Source organism: Coenobita brevimanus, chromosome 98 (assembly GCF_032717465.1).
Source record: "Coenobita brevimanus isolate Jiangsu-jjx chromosome 98, ASM3271746v2, whole genome shotgun sequence".
Taxonomy (NCBI): Eukaryota; Metazoa; Arthropoda; class Malacostraca; order Decapoda; family Coenobitidae; genus Coenobita; species Coenobita brevimanus.
Window position 1 is genome coordinate 38,811,772 of NC_137051.1, and position 19,457 is coordinate 38,831,228.

Below are 19,457 nucleotides of genomic sequence, written 5' to 3' on the forward strand. Positions count from 1 at the left end.
GGTGGTTTAATGGGTTTAGGTGCCTGGTGGTTTAGTGGGGTTAGGTGAGTGGTGGTTTAGTGGGTTTGGGTGCCTGGTGGTTTAATGGGTTTAGGTACCTGAGCAAACACAGCTTAGTATTTCAGTTTTGGAAGTGGTTGAGTTACATCAGATAAAAACAAACCACCTAATGTTTTCCTATATTTGAAGGTGAGTTGACTTCTGACATGATTATCAAGACAGCAAGATCAACCCAGCTATGTCAAGGAAACTGCCATATGTTACAAGAAGATTGGTAATGTGTGAAACCTGCATTTCCCTTTGCTTTAACTTGGCCTAATATTAACATCTTTGAATCATTTAATTGTTTAGCTACGAGAGATTTAAATTAGTGATGCTAGTCACCAAGAAGTGCTTTGGAAAGGATGTAGAGCCATTGATGTTTTTTCTTTTTTTCTTTCTTTCTTTTTTTTTTTGCTACTGATCTAATTGATATAAGCTGCCAAAGGATAACTCTTGGCCAAGTTAAGGTGGAAGAGCTATAGTAGTATACACAGAGCGTCCTCATGTGCTAATCCTGAATAGCTAGGGAAAGTTAGGGAACCATAGTTGTACATGAAGAAAGTCACCGTTACCTACTGAGTTGACTGAATTATGTCCGCAGGCGTATATGAGCATGAACACGAACTGTCGACTGAATTTGCCCTTCACCTGTATTCCACCATTATCCTTAAGGAGAATAGGGAGGATTATGACTAGCAACCAAGGAGACTCCTGTAGTCCACCATTTTAGGGACTATAGGGAGGGAATTGAGACGTTTTGTTTAATGGGAATGAATTGAGGGACTAATTGTTGTTCAACCCCAGTCTGCCTAGCCAAGCAGACCCATCAGCCCCAGACATGCAACAGCCCATGCCCCATGCAGGACCACTCAGTGCAGTGTACTGATGTTCCCTTGCAACTGACCGGCATGCAACAGTAAGATGCGGGGAAAAGTGTGGAGGCTTGGTTCCCGGATGGATGCTCCATTTGCCTCTCTACCCATTTAACATGATTGGGGTGCTTTGGGGCCGCCATTGAAGTGGTCGAGCCTGCCACTGACAGTGAACAGTCGCACTCTCATGAATCATTAATAATATATCTTTGTGTGGACTTATGATTCAAATTAATGTTTGTAATGTGTAGAGAAATTATTTTTTTCTCAAATAATTGAGAAGAAATGAAGGGAAACTACTTATTATTTTCATAGTAATACGTAAAAAATATTTATCCAGCTAGATTAGCATCAAGTGAACTCCAAGATCCTCATTTATTTTGCATTAGTAGTCTTTTATTGTACTGAAAGAGGTGGAGTTACATTACTCACTATTGGCTGGAACGAAATACTTTGTAATTGCCCTCTTCAAGTCGATTACTAGCCAATATAAGTAAAAAATCGGTACGACGCTCGTAACATCCCAAATATCCAAGTGGCGCATGCGCATTGAAGGTACAGTCCCAGGGACAAGATAGACTCTGCTTTTGTTTACTAATATTGCGGCACCCAAGATTTTGTAATATTCACATTTGAGGACATCAAGATAATTTCAGAAAGGCTGTCTTAGATCAATATTTTTACGGATCAGCTTCTAACTAACTGCTCTATGCTGCAAGATATTACCAAATTCTTGTTACTGTGCTTTCATTTCACCAAAGATTTTGTGTACATGTGGGACAAGAGGGATGTTGTTGATAGTGAGGTGTGAGTTATGACTGTGTTCTACCATAAAAGAGGCCATTCTGAGTCTTTTTGTAGTACACCAGTCATGAAGTGTGTGTGGGAGTGTTAAGTCATCTGGGTAGGAAGCAGTGTGTACTTTGTGAGTGAAACTGAAAAGCACATATTTATATATATATATTTAGTTTTCTATATATATACTTATTATAGAGAATATATTCTATTCTGGATTGATTAGCCACTTTGAGAAATATATACATACTGTATGACACTATATTATCCAAATTGTTTATTTTGTAATTTCATCATTCATAATCTGAGGAAATTGATGGCCACCCCTATTAATGCACAGGGGAACAGAACAGTACGATTCTGATTCTCAGCGTGCGTCCTCTCGACTTCAGTCCAGCCTTCCGACCTCTCTCACGAGCAGGCAAAAAATGACTGTTGACCGTTCCTGGATTTGGGACGGTTTGTCGAAATCGTTGACTGAAGGCGAATTTAGGCATTAATAAATTTAAGTTAGTAAATCGTCTCAGAGGAGGAAAATATGACTTTCCTCATTGAAACCATATATTAAGAGATACAAATCTACTCATTTCTAAAGAATTAACATAGAAAACATTAAATTATAAGGGATGAATGAGCTGACTAGTTGCTAGACTTGCCAGATTAGAATATTTTTACCTTTTTGTATGACTCATACAAATGAATAAGCTCTTGTTGTGTGTATTCATTGAAGAGTGTAAGTGGTTTTGTAAGTAGGAATGACATTAATCCTATCACAAGTGCACACAAACAAATGCAGCATATGATTCATGAGCATGCGTGTCCTACGACGTCTGTGGCAGGCTCGACCATGACGATTGTCAATTGTCTTCACCCCACAAAGCACTCCCGTATGGTTACTGGCTAACATTACAAATGGCTTCTTGGGATGGAGGAAAACATTAGGCTTGACACTCACTGTAGAACCACTTGACAGGAAGGAAAGGGAGAAGTAGGAAAAGACCCTGAAACAATGATAGTCAAGGACGTAGTAGGCAATACCACATCGAGTGGATGATAGTCACCACCACCCACCACCCTGAGGGACTAGTAACCAAGGAGACTCATGAAAGCAAGTCTCCTGTGCCTATAAAGTTTTATTGTTACAGTATATTGGTATGACCAGTAAGTAACCAAGGAGACTGCCACCTCATGAAGGCAGCCCTCTCCATTACCTAAAAACTTTAATTGTTTTAGCATGTTTTCAAACCTGGCAGGTCCCTATTCCCTTTTGTCTCAGTTGATGGCAGTGTGGTCAGATTGAGGGGTTGATATGACTAAACACAAATATCATCTAGGGCTGGTGGTGACACTGTCAAAGCAGAGGGAGAGTGGCCATGTGCAGTTTGTCAGGAGGATGTGAAGTAAGTGCATCTTATTCAGTGTCTGTGATAAGTGAGTGCATATGACATGTAGGGATATTAGAGGTAAACTGCAATAAATGCTGATTTGGTGTGTGCAGTGTATGGGGGAGAGCATATGGAGATTCAGGCATAAAAGGATAGATCATGGTGGTGTCTTGAGTGTGTGGAGGATATTTTTTATTTTCGGGACAAGTTACTTGCTGAAGGTGAGGCTGGAGTTGGTTCTGTGGCTAGGGAAAGGAGAGAGTGGAGGAAGTTCAGGGGGCTGTTGCCTCCTGACATTGAGAGGGCTTTCCCTCAGTGCTAAGTGCTAAGGGATCTTTGTATGCAGCATGTCAAGAGTGTAATGGTGAATGGTGGTGAGACCTGGGTTGTGAAGGATGAAGCTATTCGTATGGTCAAACATACAGAAATAATTATCCTTGGGGGGTGTTAGGACTGCAGTTTAAGAGTTGAGAGGAAGGCTGGGACTTGAATGTATTGGTGTAGTGATGAGGAGTAGACTGAGTTGGTTTGGACATGTGGAGAGGTTGGAGGATGACAGTTGGGTGTGTGGGGTTAGAGGTGTGATGTTGATGGTAGAGTTGTGAAAGGGACACCAAAAAAAGACCTGGGATGAAGTCAGTGAGACCTCAGGGATAAGGGACTGAAAATGGTGACTGCCAGACACTGAACAGCATGACGAGTTGTCCTTGGGTGATCAAGGCTGATGCACGCAAGCATCTTGGAGCCTTTGTAAGAGATACAAAACTAAATGATGTAACCAGGGAGACTTAATTGATACCGCATACCTAAGGATCATCAAAGCAATCCCCCTCCCCCCCCTTTTTTTAAGTTATCTCAGTTGAAAAGTGTTCCTGTACAGCTTAGTCAGTGTAAAAAAAATTTCACTACCAGTTGTATGGAGGGAATACTGTTAGTTTAGGCCATACCCGTAGCTAAACGAGGACATCTGTATATGCAATGTCTGTATATTTGTGGATGTGGGAGCAACTCTTGGCCATTCAGTCAGTCAGACCCTTTCCTTTTCAGCAGTTCTTCACTCATGTAGATTTTAGTATATTGCGGCCCTCATGATCCCACATCCATTACTTATGTATTTGTATATCCTGACCATAAATATTTTTTTTATTCCAATAAATGATCGTTTTATATAAATGTTTTAATATTTTATCCAGTGGAGTACACTTTTTTGCCTTTAGGACTTTTTGTGATATGAAAAAGGCTTGATTTTTACAAGGCAGTTGTACAATTTCCGATATTTTGGAGGCAGTAAAATTAATCGTGCTTTTTAAAATCTTACATCAGGTTTGCCAATGAGTGAAGTATTTTTGCGATTCTTAATCAAAATACGTACACGTAACCTGAGAACTGCAGAAAAAAAAAAAAAAAAAAAAATCCATGCTCCTGGTGCAGACAAAATTACTTGAAACTTCTTGACATTTTGCTTTAGTGGCACATAGTGATGCAGCGTGCCAGTTTTTGTTCCCTCTGACTACAACTGTTACATCTTTATCTCATTTCTATTGCTACGTCAATGGGCACTGCTCCTCTGAAATGTTTGCATGTATCCCTCCACCACTCAGGCGGGTGCTACGCACCCGTCTAGCAGCAAACTCTCGTCCCTTTTCTGTCCAACTCTCTAATGCAGGAGTTAACCATTACTTCCATTTCTTCATGTATATATGCAACAGGTAAACTCTGAAACTGCCTGCCTCTTCACTTCCTACTGCCTATGACCCTCCAGTCTTTTAAATGCTGTGTCCAGGCATCTCAAAATTAACGGATCTTGATTTTTTTTTTTTTTTTTTTTTTTTTTTTTTTTTTTGAGGGAACAAGCTTTCAGGCTTTCTAGCATTTGGTTCCTTCTCCCTTGCATAAAATATTTTTTATTTAAATAATTCTGAGAACAACGTTACCCCAAAATTATCTGCTGTAGTGTTCATCTGTCATGTTGGACTTAATCAAAGACCAGTTGGCTGGGTATGAAATGGCTGGGTAGGCCAGGAGCAGCGTACTGATTTTGTATAAACAATATTAGTTGTCTACTTGTACCAGACCATGAGCGATAAATTTAAACTTTAGCCCGTCTCTGTTAAGATGCGTGTCTTTTATATGATCAAGAAATTAATAAGAGGTGTAAACTATAGGAGTCTGTTCACAAAAGCATAAGCAATTTTTTTTTTGTTTTTTTCAATTTTTTTTAAGTGAACAAAGTCTTAAAAGCGAGAAATGTTACTGACTTGTAAGATTTATGTAACTTGTGGCCTTATTATCACTGGAATGAAGGTGTTTTTTTAAGGAAGATCCGTTATTGGTAGATATGGCGGCATCCCACATCTTAGTCTGGTTAGAAATAGGCCATACTGTTGTCTTTCTATCCAAAAATTAGAACTGGGAGACTGAGGATGATATGGCTGGATGGAGTGAGAGAATTAACTAGGAGAATGTATGTGGGTGAGGTGGAGGGATGTACTGTAGTAGAGGTATAGGAGAGGATGGTGTAAGTTGGGAGGGATGGAGAGTGAGACTAAATAGCGGTGTGTGTGTGGTGGAGGCGAGGGAAGAGGCAGGGGTAGACTGAGGGATGGAGTGGAGAGAGAGATGAGAGAGGGGGGGTGTAAGTTAGGGGAATGGAGAGTAGAAGACTATAAGTTTGTGATTGAGGTGGAGGGGGGGGGGTAGACCGAGGATGAGATGGAGGGATGTAATGGGGAGGTATATGAGAGAGGGGGTTAAGTTGGGGGGAGGGCAGCAAAATGGCAAGGGACAGGGAGGCAATTTGTACCCCAACATTGGAGAATCTGGCTATAGGTATAGATAGATGGCTTGTCCACACCTTCACATTTTCGGTTATAGTAATATGGCCTTGAGTTACGTATTTTAAAAGATTGATTTGCTGATATTATACTTGGAACACACAACTTGGCCTAAAATTTTAATCTTTCCAGCCTGAATTACGAGTTATAGTTTTAAAACATGTTAGTCACAAACACTGTAAAAAAGGATTTTGAGCCATAGCAATGCCCTTCTATGCCTCGTTATGTGACAGCTGGAAAAGATTAAAAAATTGGGCCAAGTTAGTGAAGACTATAAGAATGTTAGGTCCAGTGCAACGTGATATTGTTGATGGATATTTGACATGCATCACAACCAGTGCATGTTAGTATCTTTGAACCCCTTCAGTACTGTGATGTCTTCCCAGTGTATTGTTGCTCCATCCCACATGATTTTATTAAGGTTCATTCTTGCTGCTGTCACACTATTTTATTCATCTTAGGATTTCACGTGCCATCCCTGCCCTTCTCTCCTGGTTCTGGCCTACCCTGACATGCCCTCCCATATCTGCCGTGTTCTGCCTAACCCCTGCAGTATGATTTCACCCCCTTGCTTTACCCTAGCCCTCCAGTATGTCAGCCCCGTAAACTGAATAATATCGTGTGGTGTCAGCAGGAATAAAAGGTCCTCGTACTGAAGGGATTTATTGGCCCTACTCGGTCCTCTGATATGCCATTTGTACGAAAATATTTTGTATTTATCTTTTAACATGCATTAATGCAAACACAAGCTGCGTGGTTGCAAATATGTGTTTAGTAATGCATGTTAAGGCTGCCCTTCTCATCACCTGTTATATGCCATGTTTACTTATATAGCTCTGCTCGGCTTATAGCTGGGCAGAGCAATAAAAGACATGGAATATAACAGGTGATGAGAAGGGGACGCTCTTGGAAGCATAAAATTCAGGGGCACCGAACCAATCTCGATAAATCGGCCACGAAAATACGGACTGGCAACCCTCACGGTTACCAATCCGTATTTCTCTGGCCGATTTATCGAGATAGGTTATTTTTTGACAGCCACGACTCTTGTGTATACCTAGTGGAAATAAAACCAATGCATTATTACAATGTCTTTACTATATACCTTTTCTTTACATATATATTTTTTGTACATATATATTTAAATGTGGACTTTGAAAAAATATCAAAGATTAATACCAAGACATTTATGAATAGTACGAAGGAGACATCACTTCGTACTATTCATATATGTCTTGGTAATATTCTCTGATATTTTTTCTAAGTCCATATTTTGTACACATTATGGAGATCACTTTGTACTATATATATATACAAACAAAGAAATAGAAATATGATAAATGCAATATATCAAAAAAGGCTAAACAAATTACATAGGGCGCAAGGCAAGAGAGGGAAGACAGCAGTATGAGAGCAGGGCAGATAAAGGTGAGTATGGATGAGGAATGGCAGGGCAAGAATAGCAGGACAGGATACAACAAGGGAAGGACAGCAGAGATGACAGGGCAGAACACAGCAGAGATGACAGAGCAGGACACTACAAGGAAAGAACATAGCAGAGATGGCAAGGCAAGACACAGCAAGGGAGGGTGTGACTGAGTACAGCAAGGGTGCATGACAGGACATGCAGGGATGGCAGGGCAGGGCAGGACACGGACGATAGCAATAGCAGGGCATAGTAAGGGTGCAGGGGGAGGGGAGGACAATGCAAGGGTGCAAGGCAGGTATGAGATGGCATGACAGGACAGGACAGGGATGGCAGGGCAGGACAGGGATGGCACGACAGGACAGGGATGGCACGACAGGAATGGCAGGGCAGGAGAGAGAGGGCGGGAAATGGATGGTGGACAGGGATGGCAGGACAGGTTAGGGATGAAAGCAACAGCAGGGCAGGGGAGACATGACAGGGCATAGGAAGAGTGCAAAGGAGGGCACAGCTGTGTATTGCAAGAGTGCAGGGCAGGGCTGTGTATTGCAAGGGTGCAGAGCAGGGTCGTGTACTGCAAGGATGCAGGGCAGGGCAGGGCTGTTTCTTGCAAGGGTACAGGAAAGGACAGGGCATGGGTGTGTATTGCAAGATGCAGGGGAGGGTATGGCTGTATATTGCAAGGGGGCAGGGGAGGGTATGGCTGTGTATTGCAAGATGCAGGGGAGGGTATGGCTGTGTATTGCAAGGGTCCAGGGCAGGGTATGGCTGTGCATTGCAAGGATGCAGGGGAGGACATGGCTGTGTATTGCAAGGGTGTAGAGGAGGGCATGCCTGTGTATTGCAAGGGTGTAGAGGAGGGCATGCCTGTGTATTGCAAGGGTGTAGAAGAGGGTATGGCTGTGTACTGAAAGGGTGCAGGGGAGGGTATGGCTGTGTGTTGCAAGGGTGTAGAAGAGGGTATGGCTGTGTATTGCAAGGGTGCCGGGGAGGGTATGGCTGTAGAGCAAGGGTGCAGGACAAGACAGGGTTGGCAGGACAGGAGAGTGATGACAGGACAGGTCAGGGATGGGACGACAGAAGAGTGATGGCAGGACAGGTCAGGGATGGGACGACAGGACAGGGATGGCAGGACCGGGCAGGAATGGCAGTGCAGGACGGGGATCCCGGGACAGAGGAGGGATGGTGGGACAGGAGGGATGGTGGGACAGAGGAGGGATGGTGGGACAGGACAGGAATGGAAGGACAGGACAAGGATGGCAGAACAGGGCAGGGATGGCATGGCAGGTATAGCAGAACAGGACAGGAATGGAAGGACAGGACAGGGATGGCAGGGCTGTGAATTGTAAGGGTCCAGGGGAGGATATGGCTGCATTGCAAGGGTGCAGGGGAGGATATGGCTGCATTGCAAGGGTGCAGGGGAGGATATGGCTGCATTGCAAGGGTGCAGGGGAGGATATGGATGCATTGCAAGGGTGCAGGGGAGGATATGGATGCATTGCAAGGGTGCAGGGGAAAGTATGGCTGTATGTCATGGGTGCAGGGGACAGTATGGCTGTATTGCAAGGGTGCAGGGAAGGATATGGCTGTACTGCAAGGGTGCAGAGGAGGGAATGGCAGTATTGCAAGGGTGCAGTGAAGAGTATGGCTGTATTGCAAGAGTGCAGGGGAGGGAATGGTTGTATTGCAAGGGTGCAGGGGAGGGGATGGCTGTAATGCAAGGGTGCAGGGGAGGGTATGCCTGTGAATTGCAAGGATGCAGGAGAGGGCATGGCTGTATTGCAAGGGTTCAGGGGAGGATATGGCTGTGTATTGCAAGGGTGCAGGGGAGGACATGGTTGTATTGCAAGGGTGCAGGGGAGGACATGGCTGTGTCTTGCAAGGGTGCAGGGGAGGACATGGCTGTGTATTGCAAGGGTGCAGGGGAGGGTATGGCTGTGTATTGCAAGGGTGCAGGGGAGGGTATGGCTGTGTATTGCAAGGGTGCAGGGGAGGGTATGGCTGTGTATTGCAAGGGTGCAGGGGAGGACATGGCTGTGTCTTGCAAGGGTGTAGGGGTGGACATGGCTGTGTCTTGCAAGGGTGTAGGGGAGGAGATGGCTGTGTCTTGCAAGGGTGCAGGGGAGGACATGGCTGTGTCTTGCAAGGGTGTAGGGGAGGACATGGCTGTGTATTGCAAGGGTGCAGGGGAGGTTATGGTTGTATTGGAAGGGTGCAAGGCAGGGTATGGCTGCATTGCAAGGTTCCAGGGGAGGGTATGGCTGTATTGCAAGGGTGCAGTGGAGGCCATGGCTGTGTATTGCAAGGATGCATGAGAGGGCATGGCTGTATTGTAAGGGTGCAGGGGAGGATATGGCTCTGTAGGCTATAGCAAGGGTGCAGTGGAGGGTATGGCTGTATTGCAAGGGTGAAGGGGGTATGGCTGTGTATTGCAAGGTTGTAGGGGAGGACATGGCTGTGTATTGCAAGGGTGCAGGGGAGGGCAGGGCTGTGTATTACAAGGGTGTAGGGGAGGGTATGGCTGTGTATTGCAAGGGTGCAGGGGACGGTATGGCTGTGTATTGCAAGGGTGCAGGGAATGGTATGGTTGTATTGCGAGGGTGCAGGGGAGGGTATGGCTGTGTATTGCAAGGGTGTAAGGGAGGACATGGCTGTGTATTGGAAGCGCGTAGGGGAGGACATGGCTGTGTCTTGCAAGGGTGTAGGGGAGGACATGGCTGTGTATTGCAAGGGTGCAGGGAAGGATTTGGCTGTGTATTGCAAGAATGCAGGGCAGAGTATGGCTGTGTATTGCATGAGTGTAGGGGACGGGAGGGCTGTGTATTGCAAGGGTGCAGGGGAGGGCATGGCTCCATTGCAAGGGTGCAAAGGAGGGTATGCCTTTGTATTGCAAGGGTGCAGGGGAGGGCATGGTTGTATTGCAAGGGTACAAGGGAGGGTATACTGCACTGCAAGGGTGCAGGGGAGGGTATGGCTGTATTGCAAGGGTACCAGGGAGGGTATACTGCACTGCAAGGGTGCAGGGGAGGGTATGGCTGTATTGCAAGGGTGCAGGGCAAGGAATGGCTGTATTGCAAGGGTGCAGTGGAGGGTATGGCTGTGTATTGTAAGTGTGTACGGGAGGACATGCCTGTGTATTGCAAGTGTGTACGGGAGGACATGGCTGTGTATTGCAAGTGTGTACGGGAGGACATGCCTGTGTATTGCAAGTGTGTACGGGAGGACATGCCTGTGTATTGCAAGTGTGTACGGGAGGACATAGTTTGTATTGCAAGTGTGTACGGGAGGACATGGCTGTATATTGCAAGTGTGTACGGGAGGACATGGCTGTGTATTGCAAGTGTGTACGGGAGGACATGGCTGTGTATTGCAAGTGTGTAAGGGAGGACATTGCTGTGTATTGCAAGTATGTACGGGAGGACATGGCTGTGTATTGCAAGGATGCAGGGGAGTTCAGGGCTATGTAATGCAAGGGTGCAGGGGAGGGCAGGGCTGTGTATTGCAAGGGTGCAGTGGAGGACATGGCTGTGTATTACAAGGGTGTAGGGGACGACATGACTGTATTGCAAGGGTGCAGGGTAGGGCAGGGCTGTGTATTGCAAGGATGCAGGGGAGGGAATGGCGCTGTATTGCAAGGGTGCAGGGGAAGGTATGGCTGTGTATTGAAAGGGTGTTGGGGAGGGTCTGGCTATACTGCAAGGGTGCATGCGAGGGTATGGCTGTGTATTGCAAGGGTGAAGAAGAGAGTATGGCTGTATTGCAAGAGTGCAGGGGAGTGCAAGGCTGTATTGCAAGGTTGCAGGGGAGAGCAGGGCTGTGTACTGCAAGGGTGCAGGGAAGGGTATGGCTGTGTATTGCAAGCGTGCAGGGGAGGGCATGGCTGTATTGCAAGGGTGCAGGGGAGGGTATGGCTGTGTATTGCAAGGGTGCAGGGGAGGACATGGTTGTGTATTGCAAGGGTGCAGGGGAGGGTATGGCTGTGTATTGCAAGGGTGTAGGGGAGGGTATTGCTGTGTATTGCAAGAGTGTAGGGGAGGATATGGCTGTGTATTCCAATGGTGTAACGGAGGACATGGCTGTGTATTGCAAGAGTGTAGGGGAGGGCATGGCTGTGCATTGCAAGGGTGCACGGGGGGGTATGGCTGTCTTGCAAGGGTGCAGGGGAGGGTATGGCTGTATATTGCAAGGGTGCAGGGGAGGGTATGGCTGTAGTGCAAGGGTGCAGGGGAGGGCATGGATGTATTACAAGGGTGCAGGGGAGGGTATGGCTGTATTGCAAGGGTGCAGGGGAGGGCAGGGCTGTATTGCAAGGGTGCAGGGGAGAGTATGGCTGTATTGCAAAGGTGCAGGGGAGGACATGGTTGTAGTGCAAGGATGCAGAGGAGGGTATGCCTGTATTGCAAGGGTGCAGGGATTTGTATGGATGTATTACAAGGGTGCAGGGGAGGGCAGGGCTGTGTATTGCAAGGGTGTAGGGGACGACATGACTGTGTATTGCAAGGGTGCAGGGTAGGGTAGGGTTGTGTATTGCAAGGATGCAGGAGAGGGTATGCCTCTGTATTGCAAGGGTGCAGGGGAGGGTATGGCTGTGTATTGGAAGGGTGTTGGGGAGGGTATGGCTATACTGCAAGGGTGCATGCGAGGGTATGGCTATACTGCAAGGGTGCATGCGAGGGTATGGCTATACTGCAAGGGTGCATGCGAGGGTATGGCTGTATTGCAAGTGTGCAGGGGAGTGCATGGGTGTATTGCAAGGTTGCAGGCGAGAGCAGGGCTGTGTATTGCAAGGGTGCAGGGAAGGGTATGGCTGTGTATGGCTAGGCTGCAGGGGAGAGTATGGCTGTATTGCAAGGGTGCAGGGGAGGGTATAGCTGTACTGCAAGGGTGCATGGGAGGTTATGGCTGTATTGAAAGGGTGCAGGGCAGGGTATGGCTGCATTGCAAGGTTCCAGGGGAGGGTATGGCTGTACTGCAAGGGTGCAGTGGAGGCCATGCCTGTGTATTGCAAGGATGCATGAGAGGGCATGGCTGTATTGTAAGGGTGCAGGGGAGGATATGGCTGTGTATAGCAAGGGTGCAGTGGAGGGTATGGCTGTATTGCAAGGGTGAAAGGCAGTGTATGGCTGTGTATTGCAAGGCTGTAGGGGAGGACATGGCTGTGTATTGCAAGGCTGTAGGGGAGGACATGGCTGTGTATTGCAAGGCTGTAGGGGAGGACATGGCTGTGTATTGCAAGGGTGCAGGGGAGGGTATGGCTGTGTATTGCAAGGGTGCAGGGGAGGATATGGCTGTGTATTGCAAGGGTGCAGGGGAGGGTATGGCTGTGTATTGCAAGGGTGTAGGGGAGGGCAGGGCTGTGTATTGCAAGGGTGCAGGGGAGGGCATTGCTCCATTGCAAAGGTGCAGGGGAGGTATTGGCTTTGTATTGCAAGGGTGCAAGGGAGAGTACAGCTGTACTGCAAGGGTGCAGGGGAGTGTATGGCTGTATTGCAAGGGTGCAGGGCAGGGTATGGCTGTATTGCAAGGGTGCAGCGGAGGGTATAGCTGTGTATTGCAAAGGGTACAGGAAAGGGCATGGCTGTGTATTGCAAGGGTGTATGGGAGGACATAGCTGTGTATTGGAAGAGTGTAGGGGAGGGTATGGCTGTATTGCAAGGGTGCAGGGGAGGGCAGGGTTGTATCGCAATCGTGCTGGGGAGGGCAGGGCTGTATTGCAAGGGTGCAGGGGAGGGTATGGCTGTAGTGCAAAGGTGCAAGGGAGGACATGTCTGTAGTGCAAGGGTGCAGGGGAGGGTATGGCTGTATTGCAAAGGTGCATGGAATTGTATGGCTGTATTGCAAGGGTGCAGGGGATGGCATGGCTGTGTATTGCAAGAGTGCAGGGAAGGAAATGGCTGTGTATTGCAAGGGTGCAGAGTAGGGCATGGCTGTGTATTGCAAGGGTGTAGGCGAGGACATGGCTGTGTATTGCAAGGGTGCAAGGGAGGGCATGGGTGTGTATTGCAAGGGTGTAGAGGAGGGTATGGCTGTGTATTACAAGGATGCAGGGGAGGACATGGCTGTGTATTGCAAGGGTGCAGGGGAGGGTATGGCTGAATTGCAAGGGTGCAGGACAAGACAGGATTGGCAGGACAGGACAGTGATGACAGGACAGGGATGGCAGGAGAGCGACAGCACGACAGGAACGGCGGGAGAGGAATGGCAGGCCAGGAGAGAGATGGCGGGACAGGGATGGTGGACAGTGTTGGCAGGACAGGACAGGTATGGAATGACAGGAACAGCAGGGAAAGGGATACATGCCAGGGCATAGGAATGGTGCAAGGGAGGGCACAGCTGTGTATTGCAAGGGTGCTGGGCAGGGCAGGGCTTTGTACTCCAAGGGTGCAGGGGAGGGTACGGCTGTGTTTTGCAAGGGTGCAAGGGAAGGTATGGCTGTACTGCAAAGGTGCCGGGGAGGGTATGGCCGTATTGCAAGGGTGCAGGATTGGACAGTGATCGCAGGACAAGACAGGGATGGCACGACAGGACTGGAATGGCAAGAAGGACAGGGATGGCAGGACCGGGCAGGAATAGCAGGACCGGGCAGGGATGGTGGAACAGGGCAGGAATGGCAGGACCAGGTAGGAATAGCAGGACCTGGCAGGAATGGCAGGACGGGCAGAGATGGTGGAACAGAGCAGGGATGGAGGAACAGGGCAGGGATGGCAGAACAGGGAAGGGATGGCAGAACAGGGAAGGGATGGCAGGACAGGGAAGGGATGGCGGGACAGGGCAGGGATGCCGGGACAGGGCAGGGATGGCGGGACAGGGCAGGGATGGCGGGACAGGGCAGGGATGGCGGGACAGGGCAGGGATGGCGCGACAGGGCAGGGATGGCGCGACAGGGCAGGGATGGAGGAACAGGACAGGGATGGCGGGACAGGGCAGGGATGGCGGGACAGGGCAGGGATGGCGCGACAGGGCAGGGATGGCGCGACAGGGCAGGGATGGCGCGACAGGGCAGGGATGGCAGGACAGGACGGGGATGGCAGAACAGGGCAGGGATGGCAGAACATGGCAGGGATGGTGGAACAGGGCAGGGATGGTGGAACAGGGCAGGGATGGCAGAACAGGGCAGGGATGGCAGAACAGGGCAGGGATGGCAGAACAGGGCAGGGATGGCAGAACAGGGCAGGGATGGCAGAACAGGGCAGGGATGGAGGAACAGGGCAGGGATGGCAGAACAGGGCAGGGATGGCAGAACAGGGCAGGGATGGAGGAACAGGGCAGGGATGGCGGAACAGGGCAGGGATGGAGGAACAGGGCAGGGATGGTGGAACAGGGCAGGGATGGCAGAACAGGGCAGGGATGGCAGAACAGGGCAGGGATGGCGGAACAGGGCAGGGATGGTGGAACAGGGCAGGGATGGCGGAACAGGGCAGGGATGGCAGAACAGGGCAGGGATGGCAGAACAGGGCAGGGATGGAGGAACAGGGCAGGGATGGCAGAACAGGGCAGGGATGGAGGAACAGGGCAGGGATGGAAGGACAGGACAGGAATGGAAGGACAGGACAGGAATGGAAGGACAGGACAGGAATGGAAGGACAGGACAGGAATGGAAGGACAGGACAGGGATGGAAGGACAGGACAGGAATGGAAGGACAGGACAGGGATGGAAGGACAGGACAGGGATGGAAGGACAGGACAGGAATGGCGGGACAGGACAGGAATGGAAGGACAGGACAGGGATGGAAGGACAGGACAGGAATGGAAGGACAGGACAGGGATGGAAGGACAGGACAGGGATGGAAGGACAGGACAGGAATGGAAGGACAGGACAGGGATGGAAGGACAGGACAGGAATGGAAGGACAGGACAGGGATGGCAGGACAGGGCAAGGATAGCAGCACAGGGCAGAGATGCCAGGACAGGAATGGAAGGACAGGACAGGGATGGCAGGACAGGGCAGAGATGGCAGGAATAGCAGGGCATACCAAGGGTGCAGGGGGGGGGCATGGCTGTTTATTACAAGGATGCAAGGGAGCGTATGGCTGTATTGCAAGGGTGCAGGAAAGGACATGGCTGTATTGCAAGGGTGCATGGGAAGGAATGGCTGTATTGCAAGGGTGCATGGGAAGGTATGGCTGTATTGCAAGGGTGCAGGGGAGGGTATGGCTGTACTGCAAGGGTGCAGGGGAGGGTATGGCTGCATTGCAAGGGTGCAGGGGAGGGTATGGCTGTGTATTGCAAGGATGTAGGAGAGGGCATGGCTGTATTGCAAGGGTGCAGGGAAGGGCATGGCTGTGTATTGCAAGGGTGTACGGGAGGACATGGCTGTGTATTGGAAGGCTGTAGGGGAGGACATGGCTGTGTATTGCAAGGGAGTAGGGGAGGACATGGCTGTGTATTGCAAGGGTGCAGGGGAGGGCAGGGCTGTGTATTGCAAGGGTGCACGGGAGGGTATGACTCAATTGCAAGCGTGAGGGGGAGAGTATAGCTGTACTGCAAGGTGCAGGGGAGGGTATGACTCAATTGCAAGGGTGAGGGGGAGAGTACAGCTGTACTGCAAGGTGCAGGGGAGGGTATGACTCAATTGCAAGGGTGAGGGGGAGAGTATAGCTGTACTGCAAGGGTGCAGGGGAGGGTATGGCTGTGTATTGCAAGGGTGCAGGGCAGGGTATGGCTGTATTGCAAGGGTGCAAGGGAGGGTATGACTGTGTCTTGCAAGGGTGCAGGGGAGGGCAGGGCTGTGTATTGCAAGGGTGCAGGGGAGGGTATGGCTGTGTATTGCAAGGGTGCAGGGAGGTGTATGGCTGTATTGCAAGGGTGCAGGGAGGTGTATGGCTGTATTGCAAGGGTGCAGGGAGGTGTATGGCTGTATTGCAAGGGTGCAGGGAGGTGTATGGCTGTATTGCAAGGGTGCAGGGAGGTGTATGGCTGTATTGCAAGGGTGCAGGGAGGTGTATGGCTGTATTGCAAGGGTGCAGTGGATGCTAGGGCTGTGTACTGTAAGGGTGCAGGGGAGGGTATGGCAGTGTATTGCAAGGGTGCAGGGGAGGGTATGGCAGTGTATTGCAAGGGTGCAGGGGAGGGTATGGCAGTGTATTGCAAGGGTGCAGGGGAGGGTATGGCAGTGTATTGCAAGGGTGCAGGGGAGGGTATGGCAGTGTATTGCAAGGGTGCAGGGGAGGGTTTGGATGTATTGCAAGAATGCAGGGGAGGGTATGGATGTATTGCAATGGTGCAGGGGAGGATATGGCTGTGTCTTGCAAGGGTGCAGGGGAGGACATGACTGTGTATTGCAAGGGTGCAGGGCGGGGTATGGCTGTGTATTGCAAGGGTGCAGGGGAGGGTATGGCTGTAGCGCAAGGGTGCAGGGGAGGGCATGGCTGAATTGCAAACGTTCAGGGGAGGGTATGGCTGTATTGCAAGGATGCAGGGAAGGGCAGGGTTGTATTGCAAAGATGCAGGAGAGGGTATGGCTGTGTATTGCAAAGGTGCAGGGGAGGACATGGCTGTGTATTGCAAGGGTGTAGGGGAGGGTATGGATGTAATGCAAGGGTGCAGGGGAGGATATGGCTGTATTGCAAGGGTGTAGGGGAGGACATGGTTGTGTATTACAAGGGTGTAGGGGAGGACATGGCTGTGTATTGCAATGGTGTAGCGGAGGACATGGCTGTGTATTGCAATGGTGTAGCGGAGGACATGGCTGTGTATTGCAAGAGTGCAGGGAAGGGTACGGCTGTGTATTGCAAGGGTGCAGGGGAGGGTATGGCAGTAGTGCAAGGGTGCAGGGGAGGCCATGGCTGTATTGCAAGGGTGCAGGGGAGGGTATGGCTGTATTGCAAGGGTGCAGGGGAGGGCAGGGCTGTATTGGAAGGGTGCAGGGGAGTGTATGGCTGTATTGCAAAGGTGCAGGGGAGGAAATGGCTGTAGTGCAAGGGTGCTGGGGAGGGTATGCCTTTATTGCAAGGGTGCAGGGGTTTGTATTACTGTATTGCAAGGGTGAAGGGGAGGGCATGGCTGTGTATTGCAAGGGTGTTGGGGAGGGTATAGCTGTGTATTCCAAGAGTGTAGGAGAGGGCAGGGTTGTCTATTGAAAGAGTGTAGGGGAGGGTATGGCTGTGTATTGAAACGGATGTTTGGGACGGTAAGGCTGAATTGCAAGGGTGCAGGGGAGGGTATGGCTGTATTGCAAGGGTGCAGGGGAGGGTATGGCTGTATTGCAATGGTGCAGGGGACGGTATGGTAGTATTGCAAGGGTGTAAGGGAGGGTATGGCTGTACTGCAAGGGTGCAAGGGACGGTACAGCTGTACTGCAAGGGTGCAGGGGAGGGTATGGCTGTATTGCAAGGGTGCAGGGGTGGGTATGGCTGTATTGCAAGGGTGCAGTGGAGGGTATGGCTGTGTATTGCAAGGGTGCAGGGAACGGCATGGCTGTATTGCAAGGGTGTAGGGTAGGATATGGCTGTGTATTGCAAGGGTGTAGGGGAGGACATGCTTGTGTATGGCAAGGATGCAGGGGAGGGCAGGGCTGTGTATTGCAGGGGTGTAGGGGAGGACATGCTTGTGTATTACAAGGGTGCAGAGGAGGGCAGGGCTGTGTATTGCAGGGGTGTAGGGGAGGACACGGCTGTGTATTACAAGGGTGTAGGGGAGGACATGACTGTGTATTGCAAGGGTGCAGTGTAGTGCAGGGCTGTGTATTGCAAGGGTGCACGCGAGAGTATGGCTGTATATCAAGGGTGCAGGGGAGGGTATGGGTCTGTATTGCAAGGGTGCAGGGGAGGGTATGGCTGTGTATTGCAAGGGTGCAGGGGAGGGAATGGCTGTGGATTGCAAGGGTGCAGGGGAGGGAATGGCTGTGTATTGCAAGGATGCTGGAGACGGTATGGCTGTGTATTGCAAGGGTGCAGGACAAGACAGGGTTGGCAGGACAGGACAGGGATGGCAGGACAGGACAGGGATGGTAGGACAGGACAGGGATGGTAGGACAGGACAGGGATGGCAGGACAGGACAGGGATGGCAGGACAGGACAGGGATGGCAGGAATAGCAGGGCAAACGAAGGGTGCAGGGGTGGGTATGGCTGTGTATTGAAAGGGTGCAAAGGAGGGTATGGCTGTATTTAAAGGGTGCAGGGGAGGGTATGGCTGTGTATTACAAGGATGCAGGGGAGGGCATGGCTGTATTGCAAGAGTGCATGGGAGGGTTATGGCTGTATTGAAAGGGTGCAGGGGAGGGTATGGCTGTATTGCAAGGGTGCAGGGGAGGGCAGGGCTGTGTATTGCAAGGGCGCATTGGAGGGCAGGGCTGTGTATTGCAAGGGTGCAGGGAGGGCATGGCTGTATTGCAAGGATGCAGGGGAGACAATGGCTGTATTGCAAGGGTGCAGGGGATGGCAGGGCTGTGTATTGCAAGGGTGCAAGGGAGGGGAGGGCAGTGCAAGGGTGCAGGGCAGGTAAGTCATGGCAGGACAGGGATGACAGGATAGGAGTGACAGGACAGGGTTAGCAGGACAGGGTTGGCAGGACATGGATGACAGGACAGCGATGGAAGGACAAGACAGGGATGGCAAGACAGGACAAGGGTGTTAGGAATTGCAGGGGACACCAGGCAGGGCAAAGCAAGGGTGGGTTGCAGGGTGGTAGTGGTGGTGGTGGTGGTGGTAGGGTGTGTTGCAGGGTGGTGGTGGTAGGGTGTGTTGCAGGGTGGTGGTGGTGGTGGTAGGGTGTGTTGCAGGGTGGTGGTGGTAGGGTGTGTTGCAGGGTGGTGGTGGTAGGGTGTGTTGCAGGCTGGTGGTGGTGGTGGTGGTAGGGTGTGTTGCCGGGTGGTGGTGGTGGTGGTGGTGGTGGTGGTAGGGTGGGTTGCAGGGTGGTGGTGGTGGTAGGGTGTGTTGCAGGGTGGTGGTGGTGGTGGTGATAGGGTGTGTTGCAGGGTGGTTTTGGTGGTAGAGTGGGTTGCAGGGTGGTGGTGGTGGTGGTAGGGTGCGTTGCAGGGTGGTGGTGGTGGTAGGGTGGGTTGCAGGGTGGTGGTGGTGGTAGAGTGTGTTGCAGGGTGGTGGTGGTGGCAGGGTGGGTTGCAGGGTGGTGGTGGTGGTAGGGTGGATTGCAGGGTGGATTGCA